The sequence below is a fragment of the Corvus hawaiiensis genome, chromosome 3, assembly GCF_020740725.1.
Source record: "Corvus hawaiiensis isolate bCorHaw1 chromosome 3, bCorHaw1.pri.cur, whole genome shotgun sequence".
In the NCBI taxonomy this organism is placed as follows: Eukaryota; Metazoa; Chordata; class Aves; order Passeriformes; family Corvidae; genus Corvus; species Corvus hawaiiensis.
The window spans coordinates 90793149-90812319 of record NC_063215.1 but is presented as its reverse complement, the minus strand read 5'-3'; the positions used below and the strand labels follow the sequence as shown (position 1 = coordinate 90812319).

General features: G+C 42.8%; 1 long non-coding RNA gene across 1 annotated transcript in view; it reads right to left on the bottom strand.

The window, feature by feature from the left end:
- LOC125323790 overlaps positions 1 to 19171 on the bottom strand; it is a 143643-nt gene that overhangs the window by 71090 nt on the left and 53382 nt on the right. Inside the window, exon 3 of the long non-coding RNA XR_007202648.1 lies at positions 18200 to 18675. This is a non-coding gene — a long non-coding RNA (uncharacterized LOC125323790). The remainder of the gene's footprint in view (positions 1 to 18199; positions 18676 to 19171) is intronic.

Sequence of the window (19171 nt, the reverse complement as noted above, 5' to 3'; positions counted from 1 at the left end):
CAAATCAGGCAGGAAGAACCAGAGACTACTTGACTACAAGGCAGGAGTTTCTCATATTCTCCTTATCTTTTAAGCTATCTTGCCAGTCAAGGAGGATGTGCTCTAAAGCCAAACAGTCTAAGCAATGTGTTGAAGCCTGAGAAGAAATTTGTAGCAGAACAAGCTGAACTCAATCCCTTAATTATTGGGTCATCACTCCTTACCAACACCTGCAATATAAAGATCTTTATGTGGCAGTTTAAAGAGGAAGACCAGTTAGTGGATGAACAACAGAGGTTAGTTGCATACTGCAGCATTACTGTGCATGGGATTTTACTCCAAGGGAAATGGTCTGTAATGAAAGATCCCAATAGTTTTGTTGCATTACAGAAGCAGGGTTCACACACTCCCACCTTGCAAGTAAGAAGCCTCAAGCAGAAGCACAAAATTTGTCACTTAAGTCTAGATTTCGTTTTTTCTAAGTAATTTCACCTCACGATCAACTTTCCACTATAATACTGAAAGAAATAGGTTGGTTACGATTCTAAGGGAAATGCCCAGGAATTTCTATCTCCTGTACAGCTTTAATGGTGTGGACAGCAGCACAGGCTGACTAATGAAGTGAGGTGTTTGAACTGCAACTGCAGATTTCAGTCCCAAGATCGAGGGTACACTGCAGGCCAGTTCAGGTCTTAGCAAGCAGAGGCCAGACAGGGATGAATTCACCTCACCATGTAAGAAGGAGTCTTGGAAAATAAAAATCTTACCCTTCACATCGCCTTGCTCTGCTGGGGACGAGGGAAGACAAGCATGGTAAGAAGACTTCTAACCAGATGATATACTTATTTTTTTCCACTTGTAGGACAGAATCCCCTATATCACCTTGTTTGTTGCTGGAAGACAATCCCTGCTACACAGGCTTGGTGGACTTATCCTCTCAGAGCACTGCCTTTGCTATAGGCAGGCAGATGTTCTTCCAGTCCTGGAAAGAACAGGCACTGGAGAATGCTGCTGGGATTTTTCCCTAAACATCCTTAGGAAGTAGACTTCAAACAGAAATGTTGCTACACTAAGTACCAGATGTAGCCACGTGCTCCACAAACATGTTTTAATGATTCCAAATTAGGTAGAGTGGCAGGATGGCACCAACCAACTCCGGGGCAATTTATATCATCTTAAAGTAATGACTGGGGGAGGAAAAGTGAGAGTAAAATGGTAACCTGCACTTCGAATATTCAACCAGCAAGCACAACAATATCAAGGGTGTGAAATGCTTCACAACACAGCTGAGGATGAATTGCCAGGGTTCCTCTGCCTACAGAAATCTGTGATGCAGAAAGCTAACAGATTTTACTCAGTTCATACAGAGCTTTGACATGGGCTATATCTACTTCTAGGTCCAGACTGTAGACCTGATAGACTGGGTAGTTATAGAAGAGGGCCCCTCTGTATAATTACTGGAATCTACCCCAAAGATTTTTTTTGTGTGTGTGCCCTCTCCTAACAGTAAGAAAGAAAAGTCCTAGCCCTAGAAACTGAACCCTAATGGTGCCTTACATAAGACCCCTAGCTTCATATTTTCCACAATATATTTTCAAGAGCTTTATTTTTGCAATACATAGAAAGTATTTGAAAAGCTGTGACCTGAAAGAGCACAGAAGTTCATAGTGACGCTGACATCTGCTTAACCTCACACCTCTATTTCTGTTCCTACTACAGCTATGACTGTCACTGATTTTAATCAGTGTCACAACCTTTCATATTAGCTCTAGAACACAGAAACATAGAACAGAGAGGGGAGAAAGAAAAAATATGGCAAAAATATTACTTTCTGTATTTAATTATCAGCATGACCCGTCTTTAACCCAAACACTATGGTTAATAGGTTTCCTGTAGCCAATCATGTGATTAGCAGCTCTTGCACCTGTTGGTGTATTTAGGCATATATTTTTGAGTTAACAGCCAGTGTCCCTTTCTAAAGAAGCCACGACTACATTTTAAATTGCTTAAGTCAACTTCCTCAAGCAACCACAAAGCAAGACATTCTCGTGGGAAAAAGAAAAAAAAAAGAAAAATCTGCTAGACATCAGTTTTCACGTCAGAAAACCTCAACTAAACCCTCCAATTATTTTACCAGAAGAAGGGAAAAGCAATTAGAAGCTATCTGGTCAAAAAAGAGAGTAAGAAATACAGAGTGGGATAATAGGGTCACAGGTGGAAAAATATCTTTATCTATGTTTTATCTTCACTTTGAAGTGCTGTTGCTTTACCCTGATTATCATAGATAACAAGTTCTCTGAGGGCAAACATTGTAGTGTTCCTGTACAACTGCTCAGAACAATATAACTAATTCCCATTTAGAGAGAGAACAGAAGGCTTCTGGCACAGGGCACCTCACAGAGTTGCTCTAACAACTCTCTTACGTGTTTGCACTTGGAAAATAATATCACCAAAAAAATACAAGTTGGGGGTCTTTGGTTTGTTGGGTTTTTTAAAGAAAAAACAGAGTAATTTACCCTATTCCTCCTTTCCCTTGTGCCTCAAAGCACTGTTATTAAAATAGCTTTTGTCTTCCAGGTTATGTTTCAGGATCAAATTTTGTGATAATTTACATTACTCCTCAAGTAACACATTTTGATCTCATCCTCATCTCCACTCATTCCTTTCTCAGACCTCCTTGATGGGGCAGAGCTGGATTTTCACTCCCTGCCCAAGCAGCACACCCAGCTCCTTTCCCACCAAAGGTGTAGGGGAATGACTGTGTCTGAAGTGGGTTTCATCCAAAGGCTTTGTAGGTACTTTGTACGTAGTGTCACCACACAGGGTCCTCCCTGGTTATCAGGCAGTCACTGTGACTGCGTGACTGCATTTGTTCGAGACCATTGGTACAAGGACACGGAAACAGCTTCATTTAGGTGTCTTCTACTGGTATTTGTTCATGGTTTCATATACAGGAATGAATGGGAAAGATACTCTAATACCAAATACCACGACACTGGCACTACCAGTTCAACTGTATTTGTGGGTTGCATAAAATACAATCCTTCGGAATAGTTAAGGCTGTGTGTTTATATTTTTTCCTTTTTTTTTTAACCATGGACAAGACCCAAGATACTGACTGTCATTATCAGATTCTGGCTTGCAGTCAACTGATCCCTTTGTATGTCCACACCAAGCTTTTGCACGAGTTCTCACTGGGCACAGCCCTCAGCTCAGGCTGCTCAAACTGAAGCAAGCACTTCTTCATAAAAGGCTGCTCTGTGCTAAACACGCAACCACTGCTCAGCGTCACATGGAAGAGAAAGAAACAAATTGTGAGTCTTTCTTCCAGCTCACTTTTTTACTTGGAAAAGAAGCCATTTCTGCAACAACTAAGGGTGAAAAGCAAACTTGTTATCAGGTCTGACTTTTGCCCAGGCGAACAAGGAGGTTGGTAGCTTGTAGAAGAATTTGGTAACTAGATGATACAGAAGTGAGAGGGCATCTGCAGGTTTCACCTTGCTACAGAAAACAGCCTGACAAATAACTAGCAGGATAAGTAACCTAACCCACCACAAGGACAAACCTGGGAGTTTGTTGCCATCATCATCAGATAAAGCAGAAATTGTGTTAACCTTCATAAATGCCTCCTATCTCATCTCCCCATGAAGCCATACGCTTCCGTTTATCATTACTGCCTGTATAACATGCTAGTGACAACCAAGATGTGGTTGTGTTGCCCCGGGGTTTATTGCTTGATTTCTGTTTTTGAAGTTGTTGTATCTGCTCTGAGTACTAATTATGGTTTTGTACTTATGGTTTGAAGAGTGATGTTTAAAAAAAATAGTGAGCAAGAGCAGAATTGCTAATACGGAAAAGTAGTTATGCTGGTTTGCCTTAGGTTTTGCCATATAGTTTTGACAAGGGTGATACATGTATTTCTCAGGCACTAGGCACATTGGGTAGCCATGACAGCTACAGATTTGGGGTTTCCTGCTGACTCACATTTTTTCCCTTAGCTATTTAAGAAGTCGAAAAGAAAAGCTCAGGGGTGTTAGGTTATGTGATAAAAATTCATTTGCACACACCCAAATAAGCATAGAGAGATGGTAGCAGGAGGGGAAGCCCAAATAATACCCAGCCCTGGCTAGACAAAGGAGCCATGAGCTCACCACAGCCTGATCTTCACAATCCTAGAGGAATGCAGAGTCACTAGGGCAGGAACCCAAACTAAGAAGAGGAGACTCTACCTACACCCCTCCCAGGGCTGTCCCAGCAGGGCCTCAGGCCCAGTGTCCAGGCAGACAACCCATCAAGATGGGTCAACACTAGAATGCCTTTTGGATGGAGGGGGGTTGCTGCCCAGGGATATAGCACACATTGTGGAATATGGGGGCACAGCAATTTGGGATTGCACAAGACTTTCTACAGGATGTTAGGGAAGGCACCAGAGGTGGAGAAAGGAATGGATTTAGGTGATTTGGGATGAATGGATGTGGGGAAAATGAAGAGATAAAGGAATATAAAAGACTGGTCACATGCAACCAGTTGCCTCTTTGGTACACTTGCCTGGCTGCACCCACGCTGACTCCTTATCAAATTAATTTCTTACTTTTATGCTGGGTGAGGGATTCTATTTATTATGCATGTGTGTGTACAGGGATCTGAGTGCAGCTAGTGGAGTCAGATCCTGGGTTAGAGTGTCCATGTATCCATGGAGTGAGCGCAGGTGTGCAGGGGAGCATGCAAGCGCAAGCAAGGCCTGAGCTGAACTAGCTGGTGAGTGAGGAGGTGAACCAGCCTGGAAGCCAGGGCTGTCTCTAGGGGCTAGAATACACGGGAGTCAGCCACTGAAGACCAGGGCAAAAAATACATATGCTTTTTCCCAACCCCTCGGTAGAGGGCCTCTGCCCTGCTCAGCTGGAAAAGGGAGCGGCATGCAGCCTTTACTAATGCTTGGGAATACATTGTTAGCCTCACTGATGGCTGGACCTGGGAATGCAGCTGCCTCACCTATCTCGCACTACTGGTGGTGTATTTTCCCGTAACACAGTACTCTTTTCTGGATTATTATGACTTGCACACAAATTGTTGTCACTACTCCATACCACAGGTAGGTTTCATAAAGTACTCTAATCATCAAGTGGGACCTATATGCAACAAATTATTGTTTCAGCATCTTGCCTTCTCAAGTTCACTCTGACTTTTTAAAAAAATATGCGATGGCTACTATACTAATAATTCTCTGGAACTTAGATCGAGGCAATTCAACTGGGGAAAAGAAGAGTCATGAGAGAAAGAACCATCTATTATTCACAGGAAAGAGTAAATGTGTTTGCTGTTCACAGGCAAATCCCTGACTGGGATCATGAAGAATCTCCGTATCTCTTCATGTATCCACTATCACACATTAAGGGCTACAGCCCTTAATAGAGATGGCCATAGCTCTCCTTCAGCAAAGAGGAGAAGTACTTTTCAATACTGAAAGCAGTCAGAGAAGACTCTGCCTGAAGCGTGTGCAGGCTATATAAACAGGAAAGGAAACACAGGCAGGGAGAGGCTGAGTGCCTTTCCCCAGGTCATGCGCCAGAACCTTGACAGAGCCAGAAATAGCACTCTGGCTTCCTGAGCCCCCTCCATCCCACGGCACACCTGGTCTCCCACACAGTTAGCCTGCAGACATCAGTCTTGGCTAGAGACACCGTTTCAGACATCAGTGCATCTGGACAATAGAGCAGCAGCAGCCTCCTCACAGGAGCAGCATCTTTACTCTTTTCAAGAACTGAAGTTTTAGGAGAAAGTATTGGGATAGGACATATTGCACAACAATGATGATATTTTAATATTCTTAACTCCAAATCAGTTGTCTATCCTTTCCTGGAGAGCATTTAAAGGATTTGTTCTTCATTGTAAACTCATAGTTTCTCCACCCACGTAAGAGGCTATTTTTAATCACTGGACAGCATCACCACAGAGTCTAGTTATATGTCTGCTAAAAAAAGCTCCCATTTTAAGCACTAATAAACCAAAAATCATAGCACAAGAAGAAATCACTCTACTAGACAAACATCAAACACAATACACAGCATTATTGTTTGCCCTTCCCTGTGAACAGCAGAGATATTTCACCCTGGAAGTCATTCTTAGTTAAGCAACTGAAGTACAGTACTCATTCTCCTCATATTCTGTGTGATAACGGCAGTGTCTGAAATGAATGCTGGGGTCCCAGGCCTGTATACCCACAAGCAAAATTCATCAGGTGAGAATGAGAACCGTATTTTTGATTCTTGGCCCTTTTCTATCAGATGCAGGGCAGTGCTTGGGTTCATCAAACAACTCAGAAAATCAGAGTGCAGGCAGTGGTGTCTCACTCGAGAGCAGTGTGTGCGTCATTCCCACCCAGCAGCATATGCACTTGGTGCTCTACTTCATACCCCCAGGACTGTCTGGCTGTGTTAATGCAATAAGAAGGTGTTTTGGTTTCAGTTTTCTCATTCCTACTGTAGCAGAAGGATTTGGGGGAGGGTTTGAATTGTAACCTAAGGAAATTGTATATAAAGTTTGTTCTTGAGCCTCTGGGCTGCTTTCTCTTCCAGAAGGAACATACCTCAGCTAAATAAAATGACCCCTCCTTCTCTTCCAGGTTTGAGCTAATTACACATCCATATTATTCTGCACCCACAGGTTGCTACCTCTCTTTGCAGTAAAAACAGTCATTCAAGAACCAAAAAATGTAACACTTTTGAGTGCACCCTGCCTCGGTGCATGCAGCCATGCATCACCACCACACCAGTGTCACCAGGAACATGTCCTGCCCCATGCCATCTCGTGCTATTCTGCTTCTACCCCTGCCTCCACCCTGTACATTCCTACCCTGTGGCTGAAGCAAATCCACCTGTAAAGCCTCCAAGCCCTGGGAGCAGACTGCTGTCACCTGCTTCCCATGGCCTTTCAACTTCTTTGTCCTCGAGGTTTAATTGTCAAAGCTGAGCTCTCCTAGGCATGTAGCAGGAGTGGCACAGCCTAGGCTCCCGCCTCCCCAGGAGAGTGGGGCACGGGGAGAGGACAGCGAAGCACAGCTCGGTGCCCAGCTGCAGCCTCGCACCAGGCAAGGGAGGAGGGCACCAGGCATGCTGGGCAGGCTGTGGCCTGGGGAAGAACAGGGGAAAGGCTCCTCTCATCCTATTTCTTTTTTGAGGTGTGTTACTCCCACTTGGCAAAATCTTGCCATTCTCCTCGAACACCAGGCTACACTGGGGCTGAAGAAGGAAGGGCCAAATGTTTTGATGATGCACATAGGGCCTGGAGTAAACCCAAGTGAATTAATAACGCTACACCTGGGCACTGAGTGCACACGCGGCCTATTACTCGGAGGCTGCGAGCCAAATGCCATTAACCTCCAAGGCAGATCATTATTAGACCATAACACCCAACCTGTCATGTATCATTGTTTCATTAACACAGTTCTGGAAAGCCTCTAATAAAGTCAGGGAAACTGTTGCCTCAAAATTAGCAGAGATTACAAGATTTTCCACGTGGATAGTGAAGAGAAGAAAAGGAAGTTTATTACAATAATTTTAAGGGCATTAGAGATAACTGTGATAATTTTGCTTCTGATCTGAAGCCTACTGAAGGCAGTAAACAGGCTCCCATCCTTTGCTTCTGAAACGGTGATTTTATTATTATAAATATGATTCTCCCCCACTCATTTCTTAAATTAAATTAGAGGTTGCCCAGCCCAGAAGAAACCTGTAATGCATATGCCAAAATATTTGCATGGCTGACAAGCTCTGTCTTTGACTCTTCATGAAAGGCATATAATTGTGTTTAATGCAATTTATTTGTCATTAAAGAAATAAGCTTTGATCCAAACATCTTTGCAACAGAGATCCAAAGAAACTAAGACTCCAGGTCTATTTTAAAGCAATGTGCATTTAACATTCATTCCTTCCCTTATCTGATTAGGAAATTTATTCCCTAGTAGATTATAAAAATATAATAACAACAACGAAAGGTTATACTTACGTAAGTTTATTGATGCCTTATAACTTATGCCTGATCGAGTTTGCTGTTGGACTATTTATTGTTTTAAGAAGGGTCACTCTCATCCAACTTGCACAAAAAATCTTCAGAACAAACCTTATTGACCATTCCACCACCAGCAAGTTTTAGATAGCATCTAACCAAGTAGGTTTCCAGTGTTTCAATGGGTCTCCCAATGTCAGCTTACAAAAACCCCATGAAATTTAACTGAGGAAAGAAAAAAAATGAGAGTTTTGAAAAACTTTAATTGAAACACTTTTATGAATTATTTTAATGACAGTGTCAGCTTGTCTACATTGAAGACCTCTGCAGCATGTGCAGGGCCAATGTGGTCATGGTACTTCTGTCCACAGGGGAGGAACAAGCTACTGGTTTAGAGGGGTTTTGTGTGGGTGTTTCTTTTTTTTTTTTCTTTTTTTTTGGTTAATCCAGATATGAGAAAAGTAAATGGTCCAGAATGCGATCAGTTAAAAAAAAAAAAAAAAGAGAGAAAAGAGCTCCAACAACAACCAAACAAAAAACAAAACCCCAAACAAGACAAAATCAAAAAACCACAAAAAACCAATCCAACCAAACAAAAAAAATACAAACAAAAAAAAAGGGGAAAAAAAAAAGAAAAGAAAAAAAGAAGAAAACCCCTCTATAATAGAAAAAAACTGAGGTTTTTTTTCCTCTGCCAAATGCCTCCAGAAAACTTTCTGTGGGAGTTAGAATATTCATCTCCCAGAATCTGGCCCCTAATGAGAAATTCCAGTGTGCCAAGCCAAGAGGGGAAAGGATAAAAAAAAATGGAAGCAAATTCTACATCAATTGTGAAATAATCCAGATCATCTAATTTCCTTCTACGTCTGTGAAATATTTATTTGAAAGGAGAAAAGTTACTTAGAAGTCATGATTGCCTAAAGACAAAGAGAACCTTTAAAGATTTGACTTTCAAACTGGTTCTTATCCATATGAAATTTAGTTATTACAGTGTCTAAAAATCACTGACACACACAGTAGATGGGCCCATCTTTTGGCAACATCAGTCTCTGCAGCCTGGGTAAATCTGTTTCTGGCACTGGCAAATACCAGATGATGGGGGGGGGAAAAGCGAGACTAATGCAAGTTACTCTGCCAGGATCAGCACAATTTACAGGTCTCTTGTGGGACTCCTTAATCCTGCACTCCTGAATCCATGTGAAGTTCCAGTACTTCCAGCCTCTGCACAACTGCTTAGACGACATTACAAACCACATCCCCTTGCTTTAAATCCCAAACGAACTAAAATTTTTCAGATTCCCTGGATCTCTGATTATAAGCAGCAGCAAGAAAATTCCTTTTCATCTTCTCCTTCCTTGTGGCATCAAAAGACACTTGTCCATCCTTTCTCAGCAGCTTCTTTCCCAAGAAAGGAAGTCCCAAGCCTATCTGCTGTACAGAAGCTGTTTGGTGCCTTTGACAATTACTGTTTCTGTGATCTGAATCTTCTCTAGCTCTGATCTACCTTCCCTGATGTGGATCAGATGACCTTAGATGTTTTCTGTGCTGTTGGCTTTTGACTATTTATCCCATTTTGTGAAGCCTTAAAGCAGGCAACAGTGGAACCAAAGGCCCTTCCAAAGATCAGTAGTGAGGAAAGCTGGGTTTTACCATCATCACTTCTTCAGGGTCTGGCAACCAAATAAATGCATTCTTAAAAACAAACTAATACCACACTCCCAAATTCCCTCTGCACCAGAAAAAAAAAAAAAAAATCCAAGAATTCCAGGTTTTCATTCCAAGTCATGTAATTTTTGAGTGAGGCTGAGTCAGATTTGTTAACCAATTAATTACTTTTTTAAAGAGAAGACAATCCTAGAACAAGCCCAATTAGATAAACAGATTACTTAAATCAAATTTCTAATGGTACCATGCTAGTTTGAATTATTATGAAGATCCTTTTAATCCAACCAAACCAACATAGAAATTGTCCTGCTGTAAAGACAAAGCTACTTTAGAGAACCAGCACAGTAGAAAGCTCAGTCCCAGTGAAACTGTCTCTAGAATACACTTGTTAGTTTAACCCTACTTTTAAAAGGACCAAAAATATAATGTCAGGCTCCTGAGTGCAAAAGATCCATTCTGGAAAGTCTGTTTTTCCATATTTTTTAAAGGAATAACCAGCACGTGCCTTTGAGTGTCCCAAGAGGTAAACATGGGTTTCTGTCAATGGAAGGACAGAATTATCTGCTTTTGCAGACATTTTCCACTCCGTTCCCTAAGTTCACTGAGCTCTTCTATCATGTGTGTAAGGATGTGATGGGGATGGAAATGGAAACACCAGAGTATGAAATGCATTCCCTCTTGTCCCATAATGACCACTGGCTGGGTCTTGCAGGAGGATGCAGAGCTTGTTACTGCTGTCAGACCCAGCAGTGGTTCAGGAAAAACTCTGCTCGTGGAGAAGTAGAGCCCAAGCTGGCAAGTAAATACAGCTCCACTAGAAACACACCAGTAAGCAAAGAGTCCCAGCTCCACAGGGTCTGAATTACAACACAGGGACAGTTTCAAGTCCTTCAGATCTCACCCCCAGTCAAGTGAACACTGAATAAGCCAGGAACCTTTACCTTATAACCAGAAAGTACAGGTCCAGGCCTTTGGCATGTTTTTTAGGGAATAGTTATAGCTGTGATGACATTTCAAAAAACTGTGGAAGCCCAGCCACAGATGCAGAGATGAAGCATTCATAGCATGCATTCTAATAATTTTTGTTTACACAGCTTAGGAAAAAAACCCCAACTAAAACTAATTCCTTTTCGTGTGGGAATCTGCTCTGGTTTAACTCAAAGGTCATTTTTAAGTCTGTGTGCATTTACAGTGCTAGACAAATATTTGTCAAATATACAGGCTGCTGCTCTCGTTTGAAAGATAAAGGTTATGGGGGGAGGGGGAGCAGAGGGGAGGGGAGGGGAAAAGACCCAGCCAATGCAGAACATCGAACTGGATGAACCTTAAGGAAAAGCATCCATCTGCCAGCGAGAGACACATTCCCGCTAGCAGAGACTGCCACCTTTTGGAGAACCGCTTCAGAGGCCGAGCAAAGAGGACACTCGACCTTTCCCATAAATTTCCAAGCTTGGTTCTGCATTTGTGTGTATGTCAGAGTCAAATGGCCTTATCTTCTCAACTTCCAGTAGAACTAAAAAAAGAATATTTAGAAGAGGATCACTAAGCTCTGCTAGGTTTTTCCTTTGTTTCTAAAAAAGCAAGGTATATTTTGTTCAGTCTGTTCATCTCTGCTACTAATATTTTTGAATCTCAAAATTACTAATGATTCATACCATTCCAGCTAGGAAAACTCAATCAAATTTCACAGAAGAGGAAATACCTCAGATCTCCAAATCCCAACTCGCTTCCTGAGTATTAGCAGCTGCGAAAATGAGGTATATTCAGATTCATGCTTCATTTGGGGACAGCAAAGGAGGAACTTAGCTAGGACTCTTCTTGGCTGGGAGCAGCCAGCCAGCCAGCCTGGATGTGGCTCTCCAATAACCACTGAAAACACTCTTTTTTACCCCAGTGCTGACCCCAGACACACAAACACAGGGGTCATTACAGTAGGTAAGCAAGAAGTAAAATAGATCACAGATCAATTGGGTTAAAATGTCATTGACTCTGCTGCTCTTTTAGTGATTGACTTGTTCATGCACAAGGAAAGAGCCCACAGGGAGAAAACTTAATACTTTCCACTCTTCACACGTGTTTTTATGGGTGCTTTTGGAGCATGTGTGAAACATCACTGTTAAAGACACTGCCCTAGGATTTTTGGATATGTTTTACATGCAGTCTGACATCAAAAGTGGCCCCTGGGTTTAAAAAAAAAAAAAAATCAATAATGAAAAAAAAAACCAGCTGTTGTTTAGGAAAATACTCTTACTACATCTTTGAAGTAGAAGCAGAAAATTCAGTAATTTCTGCTGTCCTTCTTGCGTCTCTTGACAGAGAGGCTTTGGGTTTTATTTTCCCTTTAAAAATGAATATCTGCCCAGTTCCAATCCTAATTTGACTGAGACCTCAGGAATATTAGGTTCTTGTAAGAGTTCTGATTATACGTAGGGAAAGGAAAGAGCCTGAATACCTCAGAGAGGAACAGACTGCAGCCAGAGCTAAGCCACACCATTAGATACCAGGGGCTGTGCAGGAAACGTGGTGTCACATTTTATCTCACAGCACAATCTGTAGCTGTGCCCCACTCAAATCCCTCTCCTGACCTGCCTTTTTCTGTTTTTATAAAAAACAGTCTTTGCACTGACACTGCCTCTCCCTCACTTGCTCTCTCAAATAGTCTCAAATATTCTCTCCCTGCAGTCTCAAATCACAGCAGAAATCTTCTGTACAGTCCCTGGGGGCAGTGATGCCAAGGAGTACATTTCACAGGAGTCTGCCCTCCAACTAAACTACCTTCCAACCCTGTGAAACGCTCTCTTCTATCGCAATTCTCCATTCAGAAGAATGAAAGGACATTGCCTTTCAGAAGGTGAAAAGCACCCATGTGATGTCCTTGCACTGTGAAAGGGAATAAGGCACAATACTGTCATCTGCTGTGTCTCCCAGAGCAATCTTCCCAGCTGCTGTCCCTACTAGGCTGCTACCTTCTTGTCCTCTCCATCCTGCTCCTTGTCCTCAAGCTGAAGAGGGTATTGGAGGAAAAAGAACATTGATTCAACTGTACCAGCCCCAGAATGGCAGTGGAGTGGGAGCTAAAAGACACCCTGCTCTTCCTGTGCTGATGATTTTCCTCTCCAGCAAGAAAGGGAAGGCAAGAGAAAAAGCTTAAATTCTCATCTCACATGAAGCATGCTGAGAGCTCACTGGTTAGAAGCCACAAGCCCCAGATCTGGAAACATCAGAAGAACACAAATATAAATCACTCTACATAAATCACTACAAGCTGACCTAGTCTTCAAAATGCAGTGAGATGTGTTAAATGCTACCAAAAACTGACTGGCTACTTATTTCCATTTTCTTTGCTGAAATACCATGGTGGCTACAAGCAACTGAACCCTACATAAATTCAAAGCCCAAGCCAAATTTTGCAGCAGCTATTCTAGATTGTATCCAATCAGAACAGCACTTGTTCCAATTTTGATGTTAGCCAGGGTTCAGAACAACTGAACTTAAAAAAATTGTTCCACCATAGCTGAAAGTTTAAAGCATCTTAGGAAAGTATGTTCTTAAACTCCTGCTATTAGAGTGGCTACTTATTCAGCACCTCTGACTTATGGTTTGATGCCAAAATAATTTTCCACCCCCTACAGGCTCTGGAAGTAACATGCTCCCACCACCGTAGGAGAATGTTCTCAGACATCCATTAACTTGTGGGGGTAAAAGGAAAAAAAAATCGGGCATTTTCTTGTCTTAATAGAGAAATTGTTCGTTGCACAGGAAGAACACAGAAGATAACTTATTTCATCCTTGAAAACCTAATCTTGTCAGAGACAGACATTCAGAATATTCTTTTTTAAGCTGGATATCTTCGAAGGCTGATGTGATTTTGGTGAGCCAACCAGTGTTAATCAATTAATTTCCTTGTTCTCCTGTGAAAAGATAAAGCATTTTCTCCACTGGAGTTACTGTAGCAAAACCAACAACAGACACCAATGCAGTGAGCTGAAGAACGCTGTTGGGAATATGTGACAGTAAAGGCTTGAGTGAACCTTTGTTCAGCAAAGAAACAGGATCTGGGATAATCCCAAATTTCCAGTATTTTGTTAAGAAGTGCCATATAACGTGACCACAGACAAACAAAAAAACTAATCTAACTCATTGAAGTCTGCAACCTGAAGGCAGGTAGGCTCACTCTGAGAAGATGCCCCTGAAAACAACTGAAGTGAAAACAACTGGAGCTGCTGTGGCCTCCTTGAGGTGCCTTCAGCACTGTCTGGATTGCCTCCCTTCCGCAAGCCTGACTGTCTTCTACCCGTTGGTTTACGCTCAATGTCAAGGACATGTTGGTTTGGTTTGGTTGGGAACATGGATCAGAACGTCAAGAATCTCTCCCCTGGCCTCAGGATATCCCATGAAACTGGGCAAAAATCAGGTTTCAGGGGAGTATTGTAGCAAAGTAAAATGGATATGCTCCTAGGCCAGCAGAAGCATTCAAATTTGTCTTCTCCCTAAAACAAATAATAAGCTACTCACCAAAATCTGTCAAGTCAGGCTTTAACAGCAGGATAGCAGAGTGTTCTCAACCATACCAACTTTGTGTCCTGTTAAATCACCTCAGAAAATTATTTTTTAAAACCTTGAGAGACGAATAAAATAAACGTTTTCTGGTTTAGGCACCAGAATGAGGGTGAATGAACAGGTCTAGACTAACTTGTCAATCTAGCTAAATTTAAACAAATATTTCAGCATTATTTTAGCTAAAGAAAACTTTTAGGCCTTGTTACCCTGGTCATATTACTAAAAGGATGTTACTTGTAACATTTAAGTAGAATGAAGTTCAAAATCATCATACATTATCAGCTAGAAGATTTAGGACACTGCATATTAACACAGAGCAAGATTTCCTATGGCATTGACATCCTATGGCATTGAAATTCCTCCCAATAATTCAGCAAGGTTTGATCATCTACATCCCTTTGGCTCCTTGGAACTCTACCCTTGCTAGAATCAAAACAAAAGGTTGATTTATTTCTAATCTTCCATCAATTTCCCTTGCTTCTAAAGGAAAAGAAAAAATTAAATAAAAAACCCCAAGACCTAGAAGACAGTTGTCTACTTGGAGCTGAATATAGCAGAAAGTATTTTGATTATTTCAAAACTTTCTAGTGATTTCTCTGGAAGGAGAACCAAGCCCCTACTCCGGTAGGAAAAAGAAAAAAAAAAAAAAAAGAAAAAAACCAAAAGGAGGGTGTAAAAGCAACTGATGGCCTCCAAGAGAGGGCAGTCTCAGACTAAGGATGATTCACAGAGAGCAGTGCTGTTACACCTGTTCTCTACCATATTTTACTGTATGTATCTAAGAAGCTTGATGTTTATATATCACCACCGAAAAATCTTGGGTATAAGTCAAAACTTACAAGTTGGCTGCTGCAAGTTTCAAAGGGGAGGGAGATATTTCCCTTTTACAGATGCTGTAAGAGAAGGAACAGCGTTCCACACACGGGTTTTGTTCAACAAAAATGGCTCATAAATACTGCTCATCTTTAAACACACACTCAATTTTATAGAAGCCAACTCACTTTGCTTCCAAGGTCACTGGCAGCAAGGTCATGGTGAGATACAATCACACAGATTCTGCAAGATCAAATACCAGCAGAGCAAAAATGATTAGTTAAAAATTTGCAATTTATGTAACACTTCCCCTCAAAGACAAAGGTTTCTGAGGCTTCTTTGTCTGGTTGGTTTCAAGTCACTAGGAGCTAGCTAGACTGTGCCAGCCCTGCTGTCCATTTTTCCTTCTGAGCACAGGCTTGACTACCTGAACAACTGGGGAGAGAAAACTACACCAGACCAGAGCCTTCTCTACTTTTCTTCAAAGCCATGTCAGCCCCCAAATACAGTCCAGAATCTTCTTTCTTGCCAGTGAACAGACTGGCTTCCAGAAAAATGCAAACCTTTCCACTAATTTCCACCACTTCAAACACCTCCAAAGCTTTAGACCCCTCCTTTTAATACTGATACTTCCAGCCAAAGCACCAACTGCCTGGTGGTGGTCTCCAGGCCCTGGGGAGACACCACATTTTGGGTGATTACACTCAGAAGATAAAAATATTATTTCCTGGTTGGAAATAACCCAAGTTGTATAAGCCATTTACCTCTACTGACACCAGTGTTGAAAGGCAGAGCCACCAGCTGACATGCAGGAAGCAGCACCCAGAGCTCTGAGCACCAGGGGTGGTGGTGCTTGTGTCGGAGCCATGCAGAACAGCAGTGCACTGGGGACAGACACAGGCTGCCCTCAGGAGCACTGGAGAAGTGCTTACCAAACTAGGGATGGAGGAACAGCTGTGAGCATGGCACTACTTCAAATTATTTAAGTAACAAGATCCTGATTAATGTCTATGAACGTCCTGCTAAAGCCCTTAGTCCGGCTGCACACCATCACACTTAGCACCTGTGAGATTCATCTGCTCTTGCCCTGCAGGTGGCAAAGCCACAGACAGGTTCACCAGTCAGAGAAACTAGAGTCCCGTGAATCTTGTTCCTTCAACCAGAATCACCCTCATCATCTCAGAGATGCATCTTGTAGTTTTTCTCTATCTCGCTCCCTAACGCATTCACATCTTTGTTCATGCTGGTGACTGACTTCAATGAAGTCTCATCTCATTAATTTCAATAAAATGGTGAGAAAAGTCACACACTCATATGTCTTCTCCAGTAAGGCAGACCTATGTGGGTATCAGGAGTTTCAGACAGCAGTGAAACTTTCAGGTGCAGAATGCAAAAAAAAAAAAAAAAAAAAAAATGCAGGGGGGAGATATCTTAATGAAAATTGAACTTCTTTAAAGAGTGTGATTTCAAGGCTGCATAAGAAAACAAACAAGGACCTATTTTCTTGTTTCTCTCACTGAGATACTAAAAAATCCTTCAAACAAACAAATACTCCTTTGCCGCAACCAACTCCACCTTTGCTGCAACAGAACAGCACCATGGGAAACACCACTTTTATCTAAGGTGGTGCCCAGTGTGCAGACCCGAAAAGTTTGGTGTCTGAAATGAGACTTTTACAGCTACAATACGCCATTGGCCTCTACAGTGATAATCCTCTCGAGTGCTTTTACAAGCCAGAGGAGGTAAGGTAGCTACCACTGAGGTTAACAGAATGATTTTCACTGGTTTCAGTGAAAGCTAGCCTCAGTGCTAGTCTGATCATCTACATGGTAAGGTCCTTGGACAAAAGCATCAAGGCAGAATTTTGGAATTCTCTGTGCAGCAATAAAGTAAGAACATATCTCAGGATATCATGGCTTTTAAGAAGCCAAATCCCCATTTCAATAACACACATCCAAAGTTGAGTATTTCAGGTCACTTTAAAGGATTTGACTCCATGAAGTGCTAAGTGTGCTTCAAACAAGTGGGGAATCCCAGAAGTGCAGAGTTAATTACCCGAACCACAGCACTACAGACACCTTATTTTTTAGGGAAAAGCCAAGAACACAAGTGTTTATGCAGACATGGTGCATTTCTGCAGAAGGGTAGTATCTTGATTTTAAACATGCAACAACATGTCAAAGCCAGCCCTTATACAACCAAGCACACACAAAAGGATAATTCAAGAACCTTGCTGTAATTTAGGTTAAATGGATCTCGGGAAAGAAAATGGAAGGTGACAGAGAGCACTAGGATTTAAGGTGTGAGGCTCTTTGAAGGAGTCTGAGTCCAGACAAGGCTGTGATCCATGGCATCCCAGGTTCAAACACTTACCCAGTCAGGCCTCAGTTCCCACCACCAAGAGGAAGCCACCTGCATACACAAACCCACACTTTTTACACCTTAATATTGTACTTTGGAGAGTCATCCTCAGGACCGTAATGCAAATGGGAACCTACCTCATTCTGTAAGACCTACAAAGAAGATTCTATAGCTGAAGGCAGCAGGCAGGACCTAAAATATTTTTCTCCAGCAGCAGCTTATGTTAATCTAAAAAGTAGTCTCAGAAGACCTGAAAGCCTCTTCTCCCCACTCCCCCCAAACCCAGAGTACATCCATTACAGCTAGAAGCTGGCTACTTATGACTACCAACAAGTGTTGCACTGGCCTTTAAGCCAGTCCCAAATGGACTTGGAGCAAAAGCATCCAATCGAGACCAACAGCAACTCTTTATTCAACTAGCAGAATTGCACCAAACTCTGCCACAGACAAATTGCTCCATAAAACCAGCGGGGCAGGAGTCCTACCACCTGCCTTTACTGACACCCTCCTTCCTCACCTGTTCCTACCATGCTCTGGGTAACAAGGAGCACACACACCTGAGCACCCAGGCACTGCTGAGCACCTGGGACACTGCTGCAGCTTGGCAGAAACAGTTTTTTCTCATCCTATCTCACCCCACTCCTCATAACAGCAACTTGCAAATCACTCTTAGCAAATTAGTACAGGTTTTCTATCTGAGCAACACTTCTGGGATTGCATTGGTGAAAATAAGTGAAATTAACATTACACTCTTCAGAACATGAAAATCCACCCACAGCATCCTCCTTCCTCTTACAGAAGAGCTGGAATCACTCACCCTTGCGTAGTACTGAAGGTCTCCAAAGTTTCTTTGCGCCTCGCTCTCAGGGCCAGCCCGCGCTTTCCCTCCGACGGCCACTCCCGACGCTCTCAGCCAGGCCCTGAGAGTCACAGCCCGCCCTGCCCTGCCCCGCTCCGCGCTGCCAGGGCGGGGCTCCCGCCACGCCTGTTGTGGGGCAGTCCCGGAGCACCCGGGGCTCGCTGGCAAAGCACGGGAGCTGCTGGATCGCTGGATCGCTGGATCGCTGGATAGTTGGATCGCTGTGTTGTCCCGCCTTCCCGGCTCCTGTGGCTGCGCTTTGCTGGCACGGCGGGAGCCAAGGCTCCGGCTGGCGCACCGGCCGCCGTCAGCCGGGGCTCGCCCGGCCAGCCGAGCTCTGCCGCGCTGGGACTGAGCACTGCGGGCGATCTCCTGGAACGATCTTCCTTGCTGCTGCACTGCCCTTGTCCTCGTCCCCTTTCCTTAGCCTTCCACTGCAGAATTAAAAAAACAGGAAGGTTTTGATCAGGTTTGTTAAGCCTGTGAGAGGTAGGAGCTCACCTTGGGGTCCAAACATCCGTCCGAGCTCTGAAGTCACCAATTCACTGTGCAAACTTCTGGCAGCAAACCCTAAAGCCTTCTAAAGCCCCCTCCAGCTTTGAGTTTAGAGACATTTCTGGCTAGAGGGCCCCAGAACGAAGTTGCTAAATTCGAAACAAGTTTCAGTCAACTCGTGAGTCAGTGCCTTCCTTTTGCTTCCAAATTTGCCCTTTGATTTGCTGCAGCCTATGGGAGAATGCCAAATAAAAGGCGTGAAATGTAGCCTTGACTGAATTAACAAACTGTTTTGCCAAGGTCAGTAGTTCCCAACTTGGGTACTAATAAATCACAAATCAGCTGCCAAAAATGTGGGAATTATTATTCATTAATTTGGGGCTCTTCATGTGGCTTATGAAATTTTAGGTACAGCCCTGAAGGTTAAGAAGTATT